At 38.7% G+C, this 13132-nt stretch overlaps 1 long non-coding RNA gene across 1 annotated transcript; it reads left to right on the top strand.

Moving 5' to 3' along the window:
• Positions 1 to 2984: 2984 nt before the first annotated feature.
• Positions 2985 to 8542, top strand: LOC138966550 (uncharacterized). The gene is made up of 3 exons (XR_011455711.1): positions 2985 to 3081; positions 3805 to 3849; positions 6347 to 8542. It is a non-coding gene; the product is annotated as an uncharacterized lncRNA (long non-coding RNA).
• The last annotated feature ends 4590 nt before the right edge of the window (positions 8543 to 13132 follow it).

The raw sequence follows: 13132 nt of genomic DNA, 5'->3' as shown, positions 1-13132 counted from the left end.
TCTTTCTTCTTTGAAAAAATCACAGACAAATAAATAATGGAATTCATCACCTATGTCTTGTGATACACATTTGGTGCAAATTCTTTCTGACCTCGGGATATTAAGATAACGTTCTTTTTGTACAGGCAAATCGTTGTTTAATGTTCTAAACTTCATTATTGAAACACATTGCTGATATGGCAGGTGTGTGACATAGTCTTCACATGCAAAAATATCTTTAAACATTCGATAATTCCAAAACATTTTTTTTTCTCCAATTTCTGTAAACCATTTATATATGGATATACTGGTCATACAAGCTTCTTTTTACTTTCTTTGTAAACCATGCGCTTGAGTATTGAACATTTTCTTGAAAAGTCCAAAGGCCAGAGAGACCAATTTCATTTAAGGATTTTTTCAATAAAACATAAATAATTAGATTCAATCATCTTGTTGATATACAATTTATAAGTAAAGCAATACACAATACTTGAAAATTTATTGGATAGATGCCTTTGATGACGTCATATCCGTTTTAGTGTGAAAGTTGAGGCAGCACTGTCACACCCTCATTTTTCAACCAAATTGATTGAAATTTTGATCAAGCATTCTTCGACGAAGTCCGGACTATGGGATTGCATTTCAGCTCGTAAGATTAAAAATTAGTTAATTAGTTTGCTCATTAAAGTTGTCATTAAAATCAAATTTTCAGAAGCCGATTAAAAATTGACTGCATTGTATTTCTCATCTTCTCCTGAATTCAAAATTATATAGATATGTCGTGTTTACTCTAAAAAATGTGCTTAGAATGAAAGGAAATAGGCCGTTCAGGGGGTCCTGATTTGGCCTATATGGTCCGCTGGACCCAAAAAGCAACAACAATCAAATCAAGGCCGTTCACTGGTAAGAACTTCATGTACTACGGTCGCATGCTTCGTGAAGACGAGCTTGACCCGTCTAGGTCTTCGGGACGGGTTAACCGAGATTATCTAAATGTAATCTCGGCGATGACTGGTTTGTCGTGTTGATCCTTTAGTTTGATACCGACTAACTAAATGTTTGTATATAGCTTCAAGCGACGTGTTTTTTTTCTGGCGCCTGTGGTAATGAGGAGATTAATGCATTTCAGCAAAAGCATAGATACCAGGGGTGAGGTTTGGCGCTCGCCCGCTCGCCCGCGGCGACTTCAAATCGCGTGGGGCGAGTTCGAAATTCCTCTGAAATCGCCCGCCGGGCGGGTTCAAATTTTGCTGAAGTACAAAGTCGTTAGGCAACGTAGTCAATCGGAACGGCCGGCGAACAAATATCTCTGCGGGCGATCTCAAAATCTGTCACTTCTCTACTGCCCACTCACCCCCCCCCCCTTCCCCCACTTTGAGGACTCAGGACTACCATCAATCAATGTCAGACACATTGGCTAGACAGCTACCCCCCTCCGCCTCACTTGACCATGACACCCCTCCAGTGCCACGAGCCGCTGGCGATTGCATCAGCAGTCAAAATAGTTAAACCCCCCCTCCGCCCCCCCTCTTTGCGCTATTCACTTCACCCCCTCTCTTATCTTATCCTGACCTCACCAATTCTTCAGAGACTTTCACATGTTGTAAAACAGTTTCCTCTCAGATAAAAACTCGGTCATTGACCCCGAGTAAGAAGGTCAGTGTCTCGACAGGCAGCTGTGTTCAGATTGCAAGTAACCGTCATTGACCCAGGTCTCAAGGCCAACCAGCTTTTACAATGCATCTGCCTTTGATCTGACCGCCCATCCAGAGCAAACATATATTCCCCCTAGCCCTCTGTATTTTTCCTTTGATGTGCCTGCTATGTACCACTGATCCAGTTTCTGGGAAATGTATATAATTATGTCATTGACTGCAGGGATACTCAATGAGACCGTTTTCCCAAAGTTATATGTTAACACCAGCTTTGCTGACCAACTTAGCACAAGTAGTGACAGTACTACTGCTGTCAATTATTTCCCTTCAACTAAGGAAGTAAAAAAAAAAACCACCCAGATCCACTATATGTGATAAAGAAGAAAAGACAGACCTTCAACAATAGGACAAGGGATGCAACTCTGCTGAATCAAAAGCATAAAGATCACCTGTGAACAATTCTAGGATCAGGAAATCTGAACATCTGTTTGTTTTTATTAGGAAATAGAAATGAAATGTAATGCTTTTGGTTATTTATGACTTAAGCTGTGGTAAATTTGGCTGGTATGCAACTTTTACAGTAATATTAATAACACAGACATAAAGAAAAAGAAACAAAACAAGAAAGCAACTTAAAAAAATTTTTGTTTGTAGTCAGCTTTTTATACTTGGTTTTATACAACAAAAAACATAATTTAAATTAAAATAAAATGCTGATTTACTCTTTTGTAGTGTGTGTTTATGTGGTAACTAAAGTTCCATAGTAAATTACTTTGTAAATTGTGTGGTAGGGGGTACATAAAGGGGGTAACTTTTAGTGAGGTTTAATGTGTGATTGTGTGACAGGGTGTGAATGTGGTTTTGATTTCTTGTTTCTTTGTGGCGGCTTTTATTTTAAATTCTTTATTAAAACAAGGTTAATTATCATTATATTAAAACATAGCATTTTAGTCATCAAGTTTTGTGTGTGTTTGTGGTAGTTATTAGTAGTGCAAATCCACATGTATGCATTATAAGTATAAATGTACGTCTTTTGTGTATGTGGTTAGCACGCGACGAGCCGCTGGGGCGGTTGTAAGAAATCCCGGCAAGTTGGGGGCCGGTTGGGATTTGGGGGGGCCGGTTCAATTTTTGACTTACCGGCCCCCCTGGCCGGTAGCAAAAACTGAAAGTTAAGGTACACCCCTGAGATACTATACCTGTGATTTCTGTTATTCATCCATGCTGTGAGAGGCTCCGACCAGTACATTATTCTTTTTGTGTGCTTAATTGTGTAAATAAGCAATTGTGTTGTCTGCGTGCCAAAGAGAGACGCAGAATCACCTTGAACAATGCATGATCTAGTTCCAACTTTTCACAGGGACATAATTTTACGTTCGCGATAGTTCTAGAACGAGGCTCATTTCCGATGCACATTTACAATCATCTCTCTGCAGCCGAACCTGTGGTAAGCTCTGAGTTATTTGCAAAATTGTAGACGAAAGACTTTCCTGTTTATATATTTGACGATAGCCAATGTTGGTATAGTTATTAATGACTAAAATGGCTTGGGCTATTGAAGAAATTCTGGTGAGAAAGACGCGATCGCTTTGTGTCTGCTCCTTCCTCGTCTGGGGCGTGGTGGTAATGCAATGGCTGCGTGTAGTCGAGGCTTGATTCTGCGTGGTCTGTCGCAAGTGAAGAGCTTTTATCGAACAGAAGCAATTACAGTTTGCTAAAAAGTGTAATGGTGTGAGTAAACGGTGGCGAATAAGTTCACTAATGACGTAGCATCATGGGAAAGTAGGGAAATTCGTGAAATTACGGGTATATCATGCGCGGAATAATCAGTATAATTACTAAAATGCCATGGAACAATAAATTAGGCCTACATCTTGTGGAGCGTGAACAATGCGAACAACCCAGCCATACACGTTTGTAGAAACGGACGTTTTTGATAACTTGCATTATGCCCAACTAAACTATTTTAGGAGTAAGGTTACACTATTCATTAGCAGCTTAATCCTTTAACATTAACATGTATACATACATAATTTGTAGCAGAACAAGTGATGAGTTCCTGGTTCTACTTCCAGAAAATGTAGAGTCACTAGAGGATGACACAGTGACAATGGATTTCGTTGATTTATTATTCTGATAATGATGTGCAGCATTTTGTGTACTTTTGCAGGTAATCACGGAAGCTGATTAAACCATTTTTGACGTTGGTGTGAAGGTGAGTAACTTTAAAGCACTTTATAAATGGCTTACAGTTACACAGTTACAGTTACAGAGACTGTTGTTCTTTGTTTTACTATGGTACATATTGAAAGGGGAACCAGTTGAAGGCAGTTCTCCATTTGTGAATTGAAGCAAAATCATGTGAAAGTTACAAGTATCTGATCAGAGGCCTGGAAAATTAAGTTCAAGTTTAGTGTTGAACATTCAACTTCAAGTTGGCTGTTCTAAGCTGTTCAACTAATGATGGAATTCTGTAACAAAATTAACAGGTTTTTGATCAAAATCAATACCTACAGCTAAGAATGTGATAATCATTTAATCTTTGAATTGTACTGAAAATAATTGGCTTGGACTCAATGGTCAATCTTGTAAAATGTTGTAGTCACTGAACAATCAGTTTGACTCTGAGTCATAGTCTTACTCTGAAATGAATGAAAAACTTTGCAGTTAATGAGTTAGAACTTAGTTACCTTGTAATTTGTATTTTTCCAGCATTAGTAGTGGGCCAATAAGTACGACAGTTTGGTTGACCTCCCAAAGCACAACTTCAGTTATAACACACACAAAAAGAACAAAGTGTAGCATAAGCTGTTCTTTTGTATAAGTGGATGATTCAAGCATAAATTAATGAGTGTCTGAAACTGTATGCAAAATATAATTGATATTCACTGTTTTGCAAAACTGAGCTGTTTCTTCATTCAAAAAGCACCATAGTTTGTTAAAGTGTTATTTTGTCAGGTTTTCTGTGTCTGCTTTTGATGTTGTCAAGTAATTTCTTGCATGATTTGTTGTATTTATTTTAAGCAAGTAATTTTGTGTTGTTAGTTAGTTTTTAACCAATCATAAAATATAATTAACTGCATTTTCTGATATTTGTACAGCATAACTTGTTGTCAGAGCACACCTTAACCTTTGCTGGAACAGTCCTTTTCCTACTTTTCTTATATATTTGATGCAGTTTTGGAATCAGTATTGGGTAATTATAATATATAATATAAAAAGTGAAAAACACACTTTGAGAACTGTGCTTGTTTTTTGGTTATTTTAACTCTTGGGGGGATTATTTTTGCCTTGGGGATTAAGGAACTCTTGGTGACAAAAATATCTGAAGGTGTGAAACATACCAGCATGTTAGTTGTTACTATTGTAATTAGTATGTTAATAATATTATAGACTAGCAAAATCTATTCAGATATGTGTTTCATTATTTTCAGTACAAGTAACAAATGGTCACAAACAGGTACATGCACTTACACAGATACCGGTTTTTTTATGAAGTACAGTGCTAATTCATTTTTGACTCACATGCGAAGCAAAAGTGAGTCTATGTACTCGCCCGTCCGTCCGGACGTCCGGAAAACTTTAACGTTGGATATTTCTTGGACACTATTCAGTCTATCAGTACCAAATTTGGCAAGATGGTGTATGATGACAAGGCCCCAAAAAACATACATAGCATCTTGACCTTGCTTCAAGGTCAAGGTTGCAGGGGCCATAAATGTTGCCTAAAAAACAGCTATTTTTCACATTTTTCCCATTTTCTCTGAAGTTTTTGAGATTGAATACCTCACCTACATATGATATATAGGGCAAAGTAAGCCCCATCTTTTGATACCAGTTTGGTTTACCTTGCTTCAAGGTCAAGGTCACAGGAGCTCTTCAAAGTTGGATTGTATACATATTTTGAAGTGACCTTGACCCTGAACTATGGAAGATAACTGTTTCAAACTTAAAAATTATGTGGGGCACATGTTATGCTTTCATCATGAGACACATTTGGTCACATATGATCAAGGTCAAGGTCACTTTGACCCTTATGAAATGTTACCAAAATAAGGTAGTGAACCACTAAAAGTGACCATATCTCATGGTAGAAAGAGCCAATAAGCACCATTGTACTTCCTATGTCTTGAATTAACAGCTTTGTGTTGCATGACCTTGGATGACCTTGACCTTGGGTCAAGGTCACATGTATTTTGGTAGGAAAAATGTGTAAAGCAGTTCTTAGTGTATGATGTCATTGCTAGGTTTAGTTACCCTAAAGGTCGAGGTCAAGCATGTGAGTCGTATGGGCTTTGCCCTTCTTGTTTAACTTAGTGAGACAAAAAATATGGTGTAACTTTTTTTTTAAACAGAAAGCTGATAGTTATAATGGTGATATTGATAAAACAAAGGAAAGAAAAAATATCCCCAAAATGCCAGTCAGTTCGTTATAAATTAAATTCACTTAAGTCAGACCTATGACAAGGAGCTAACAGTTACATCCGGTTTTCAGGTAAATGTAATTCTACTGTAACTCTTCACGCATGTATTTCTGTTTTCCCTTGATGTTCTTCTGCAGTTATTGTGAAGAATCTGAATCTGATGTATTTTTTGTGAACTTTGTTTTCTGTTTTCTTTTCGTCATCCCTTCTCCGGCTAATTTTGTTTATTTTGTGTTATTTGTTTGGTAGTGTTGTAATTTTTGTTTTTTGCTGTTGATATTCCTACAGGCCTGCATTTCCCTCTAACAATCAGCATGCCTGCTTATCGTGACTCTGACACTGTACGAAAACTGAGTGGGGAGATTGATCAACTGAGGATACACGCCAGTCAGCCGCGCGTGAAGCTTTCAGAGACCATTCGGGAGATGATCAACTACTGTAATGCAAACATGCAGAGTGATCATCTGATAAATCCAGAGAAAGAGAATCCGTTCAAACCCAAGAAGACATGTCTGATTTTATAGAGATATTAGCCAGTGGGAGGGTGGGGATAGGATAACACTTCTAATTAAAAAGCAGATCAGTATGAAAATGATGGTATTTATTTATCAGCAGAACAAAAGGACCCAATGTTCGAAGATATGATTTTGAATTCACCCTTAAATTGACTATCGTATTTGCTGGGCAACTACAAGAATTGGTGGTCATTTCCAAAATCTGAATTAAAGTAACGAACAGAATTGCTCAAAGTTGAACTAATTCCAAAGCGAAGTGTAGATTATGAATTGCATTCACACTTTTTGAGAAGATCTGAGATAGCAAATAATAAGGTTGAAGTAAGAATGCAAATGTATAACTTTGTAAAATAATGTTTTTGTGTGAAGAAGAAATAAGGCTTTGTGATTGTACAGGGAAACATGCCTGGGTCAGGAATACTTGTCACAGCAATGAAATGATAAGTACCAATGCTATGGATTAGCAGGTTCCTCAGTAGCCACTACATTGAACAATTGTTGAAAGTCTGGCAGGTGTGTGTGGTGCGGATGATTTGAGAAAGGTGCACATGTGTGAAAGTTTCGGTTTCATTTAATTATAAGGCTGCAAGTATGTCGATTCAGCAATACTCTATTTTCCAGTTTTGCCCTTTATTTTATTTTGTCCTTGTGTGACAGAAAACATAGACAAAAGAAACGTGATGTTTATTTTGCTCATTTAAACTCTGGTCCAGGTGCGGTCCTGTCCAGTTTAAATCAATTTGTTGATGTCTGTGTGACCTTTTTCTCTGATGAGAAAAACATGGCTTGGTCTGTGTTCTTGTTTGATATTTTTGAGTTCGTCTTTGTGCTTTTGTTTGAAGAAAAAATTGCATGGAACATTCCATACCTAGTTGCTGAAAAATTACAAATGTTAAGTTTTAACGAAGACTTGCTTACTAAATTATTTTATGTAATGTTGGGTTGAGATAAGTCAAACTTGAGACCATTGCTACCCAGGTCTCTTATTTATCAGGATTTTGTGATGGACAGTTTTCTCTATTTGTTTCCTTTTTAGTTGTAGACAAAGATCATGTCATGACACCCCCGCGGGAGTCCCATATTGGTTGGGACGAGAAAGAATTTACCCGATGCTCCCCAGCATGTCGTAAGAGGCCACTAACGGATTCTGTTTCTCCTTTTACCCCTGTTAAGTGTTTCTTGTATAAAATATAGTCAATATTTGTAAAGATTTTAGTCAAGCAGTATGTAAGAAATGTTAAGTCCTTTGTACTGGAAACTTGCATTCTCCCAGTAAGGTAATATATTGTACTACGTTGCAAGCCCCTGGAGCAAATTTTTGATTAGTGCTTTTGTGAACAAAAAACAATTGACAAGTGGCTCTATCCCATCTCCCCCCTTCCCCCGTCGCGATATAACCTTCGTGGTTGAAAACGAAGTAAAACACCAAATAAAGAAAGAAAGTTGTCAAATTCAATTATTGATTAGACACAGATGTGACTTGTACTGTATTCCTCCACAAAGTTACTGTTGCTCATCTGAGATGAAGTGATAATCACAAAATGGCAGAGTTACAATTGTGCACATACAGTGTTGTATTAACTTGTAAGGACCAACGCATGATGTTAAACTTAGTTCATTAGGGAAATACCTGTGAAAGGAATGGCATTAATGCAAAATTATAAAATGAATAGACAAAGATTATCATGAAAGTAAAAGTGGTGTTTGTTTTAAGTAGATGTATTTTGAATGCTTTGGCCTGTATTGCTGTTAACAGGGATATTCAAAAGAAACACACTTAATGGGGGGAAATCAGCAACCTAACCAAAAGAATTCAGAGTTGCATTCATTAGGGTTTGATGTTGATTGATGTTTGCATGCTTTCCTGTTGTGCATTTCATTTCTTTTTGGTTGTTTGTATTTTGAGTTTAGTCAGTGTGACAATTCTCTTTTGTATTGTATGTAATAAACTATTGGTTTCCTTTGCCAAGTTAGTGTTCATTGTTGTTTTTGTTTTCCTGTTGCAACGACTTCTGTCTCTTTTGTACTCACCTTAGGAGAAAAAACCAGTGCATGAATTCCTTTCCCTTCTTTGTAGGCTTTGTTTTGGCTTTCATACTTACCTTCTTATCAAACTGCGGTCTCCTTCTCTTTTGCTTTGCATGTTTCAGTCAACTAAAGCCTATGATGGTTACCAGAGTCACTGTGTGTGTTCATTTCTCTGTATTTTAGTTGGTTTTTTTTAGTAACTTTGAGTAGGCACATTGACTGACTGGCTAAATAATTTCTAATTTACAAAAACGAAGACATGGCTTCGGTTTAATTCAGTGTTCTCTGTTCAGAGTACTATTACTATTAGTGTCTAAGTTTTTTGTTTTTTAATTTTTTCTTGTAGGTGGCCCTTTTTTGTTTAGAATGCAAGCTGTGAATTGATTATTTTTAAAACAAAGATGCGAGGGGGGGGGGGGGGGGGGCGGGCATCTTGCTAGACTATTATATGGAAAACAAAAGCTCACGAACAATTCAAAACCAGTATGAATAGGGTGAATCGAACAAGGAAGAAGTTTAAAATGTTGTGCCCCACTGGAAATGAGCCCACAGAGATGGTCCTTTTGAGCACCTCCTCCACTGACAGGCACACACCCCTACCTTTCTTCTTGTCCTACTTCCCTAATGACCAGAGTAGCGAACCCAATTTGCATGGCGAAAAATTTCTGGCCACATCAGATATATACAAAAATGAAAAGCTGTATTTCCCCCTCTCTCTGAGTCCTCACACACACACACACACATGCAATCACACACACATGCTTTATGACTGAATTTCTGAAGACTTTTAGTAATGAGTCAAAAAGGTTTGTAAATTATGTTTGGTTCTCTTTCTCTCTTATTATCTTGGGATGAATGTGCGCATGCGTGTTTGGATGTGTGTGTGTGTGAAAGCTACTCGAAGCCAACCAGTACCAGCAGATGAGACATAAATCTGTACTTCCTTACAAAACTCAACCGATGATGTTATTTAAGATCAAATGTATGTATGACTATATGGGGGCTAGGTGTTTGAAAAGAAAGGGGTGAGAATCCTGTGAGGAATTTTGTACATCTAAGGCGACCTGCATGACCTTGACAGCGTCATACAAGGCTGGACTTTTGGGCTGGTAACCTTGTTTGCGCTCTCACGGGGGAGCAAACTTTATTTTCCAGAGGGATCGATGGGATTAAATGAAGACCCCGACAGAGATTCGAACCCAGGATCGTGAGAGTTAAGGGACTACATCTGATAACAACTAGGCTACTGCACCAGTTGTGAAAAACAAGAAATACATGTAGTTACAATTTTATTTTATATTACGGTGGAATTTCCATTGATGCGAAAATTGTCTTTACAATTCGCTGTTATTTTGCAAACATGTTTCAAACTTTCATAGAATTGCAGCACATGTTCATGCCGCTACACAACATTCGTGTCATGTGATGTCACAGTCTGCATATCTCTATTTGCATTGCAACAAGCAAGTAAAGAAAAAGAACTCTAATCGAATCACTACAAAACTGTGCAGTTTACAAACTGCTATCAAAGAAATAGTTACATTCGCTCTTGAGCAAACAACGGAGAGAGGTATAAAATAATAATCTGCTTCAAGAATAGCATATCAAAAACGTATATTTTTCATTTTTTTCCAACAGGTGCAGTAGTCTACTGGATAGGACGTTGGTCCCTAAATCTTCGAGGTCCTGAGTTCAAATCTCTGTCGAACTCTTTATTTTTTCCCCTGTTGAAAGTAAAGTTTTCTCAGCCATGAGTGCGCAAACAAGGAGTTACCAGCCCTAACACCAAGCTTTGAATGACGCCGTCAAGGTCGTGCAGGAAGAGTAGGTCGGGATTCAGGCCGCTGTCGATGTTCAAAATTCGGTACAGGACTCGGCCCTAGATTTTCAAACATGTAGCCCCTGTATAGTCGTACATAAATACACTTGATCTTGAAGTCAGACTGACAACATAATACCACACTGCCATTGCCTGGATGCAGATTACATTGTTCCAGCATAACCTGGCATCACTTAGCCCTTATTGACACACCTGGTACACACAGGCACAGTTATCTGACAGATGGCTCTCATGCCACTAATGAGACTTGAGTGATTACACCCTTGGTTTCCCTGGCAACAGGCACTATTGATCCTCCCACACTGTGTGTGGATTCCTCAGTCCCATGGTCTTTGTGTTCAGATTCACATGTCTGTATTTAGGAGGACAGCACTGAATATTTCACTAGAGTGCATACAGGTTTGTCTTTGTCAGATTTTGTTTGTAACATGGACAGATTGCATTAGCCCTGCCAGGGGAGAATCACACTGTGGGTTGACCAATTCATGATTTTTGAGTAAGAAAAACTAAGCAGCCACGGCTGAAGTTTTGGTTAGTCAAAATCAGCATTAAAAAATAAATGTAATAAAGCAGCTTTGCTCACTTTGTTCATTTCAGTTAAAATGTTGATCTCGGAATCCCATGTTTAGTCATATTTCAGAAAGTCAGACACAATTTACTGTAGCAGGCTTGTCCTGTGTAGATTGCGACTGAAAAATTCTTTATCTAGATACGCAGACTAAATGTAAGTGAAGGCCTGATGGCAGAGATTGTGTGTACATATAACGATCTAAGCATATGATATGGCATGGTTTTTGCTACCAGTGTCGATCTTTCACATTCAGAGACAGCTGTTGAAAAGCAAAGTCACAGATGTTAGAAGCAAAATAACATCGAGCTCCAGGTTTGCAAGCACATATGAAGCATTTTTAGGCATACATGTATTTCACCACAGGAAGCAAAATCAGTAGCATGCCTTATTTTAAGTTTTGGAACTCTTTGAGAGTTAGCATACACCATACATGCAGACACACACACACGTTCGTTAAAAACAAACCCAGCAACATTGATGATAATTAATTGCTTCTAGGTTTCTCTTTGCACTAACCAAGTCTTGGTATGGTAGTTACGTAATTATGCCATTGATCATGGAAGGTTATTTGAAAACAGAAACTGCAGCACGATAATGTTTAGCATATAACCACGTTATGTGGACTGGGTGGCCGAGTGGTAACGCACTTGCGCTCGGAATCGAGAGGTTGCGTGTTCGACCCTGGGTCAGGCCGCTATTTTCTCCCCCCTTTCCTAACCTAGGTGGTGGGTTCAAGTGCTAGTCTTTCGGATGAGACGAAAAACCGAGGTCCCTTCGTGTACACTACATTGGGGTGTGCACGTTAAAGATCCCACGATTGACAAAAGGGTCTTTCCTGGCAAAATTGTATAGGCGTAGATAAAAAGGTCCACCAAAATACCCGTGTGACCTGGAATAATAGGCCGTGAAAGGTGGATGCAGCGCCTAAAGGCAGTCGATCTACTGGCCGATGTGAATGCGTGATATATTGTGTAAAAAATTCCATCTCACACGGCATTAATAGGTAACATGCGCCTTGAGTCGCCTTGTGTGGTGAGATACGTGCGCGATATAAATCCTCGTAAATAAAAAATGTCCCAAATAGACTCTAGTTCTGGGGACAGAAAAAGTAAGTTAGCATAGCATAGCAGTATAACAAAACTGATGCATGATGTGTGAGCTGTGGATAAAAAGGACAAAAACAATCATACTTCGTACAGTACCAGAAAATGCAAAAACAACAAAACTTCCATTTCGTGTTTGCAGACAGCAACATTTTGGCTCACTGAAATGTCTTTTACCATGACACATTGGAAAATAAAAATCCAACAAGGGTTAGTAAATACACAAACAAACGAGGAAAAGGTTACATACCCTTCTTCAAAAGGTTGGTATTGACATCACCTCTCCCTGTCCAACCTACCCACACTCATTTGATAGATATTCTCCTTTAAAAAATTTTTTTTTTTAAAAATCCATGGCCGTGGAACAGAAAATAAGTATTGCATTTCAGACTACTCAGAAAAAATTTCACCATACTTAACACACACATTCTTTGTAACTTTTTTCCAGCTGATAGACCGCAGCCATTCCTGAACAGGAAGCCATGAACAAATTCCAGGAGGGGCTGCAGCAGCAGCGTCGACTGATAGAACAATTGCGCTGCGAGGCGCAGATCACGCGTATGCGGGTCTCGCAGTGCATCGATGATCTGGTCAAGTACTGCGAAGCCCACATTGAGGAGGACTACCTGATTCGTGGATTCTCCAAGCCAAGTGAGAACCCCTTCAAGGAAAAGGGTGGCTGCAGCATTCTATAGCCGCGGCTTGGACTTTGTCCAAATGGAGGAGGAAGGGGAGAGAGTGGTGTGGGTCAGTGCAATGGGAAATTGCTCCGCAGGGTCGGCGTGTCTGCATTTTTTCTTTTAGATAGCTTTGGAAGCTTTACGAGTTGGTGTTTCCTTTTTTCAGAAAGTATGATTTCTGCCCCGAGTTGCCTCATTTCAGTTGTGAAAGAGGGAATAGGGATTTTTTCATAATCTGTACCATCTGTGAATGTCCAAAAGGGTAAAGGAAAGGAGAGTGATAGGGAAGTAACTTTTGGAGTATAAATGGAAGTCATGTTGGCATCTTTCATCACAA

The sequence above is a fragment of the Littorina saxatilis genome, linkage group LG5, assembly GCF_037325665.1.
Source record: "Littorina saxatilis isolate snail1 linkage group LG5, US_GU_Lsax_2.0, whole genome shotgun sequence".
In the NCBI taxonomy this organism is placed as follows: Eukaryota; Metazoa; Mollusca; class Gastropoda; order Littorinimorpha; family Littorinidae; genus Littorina; species Littorina saxatilis.
This window is presented reverse-complemented; position numbering and strand designations above follow the sequence as displayed.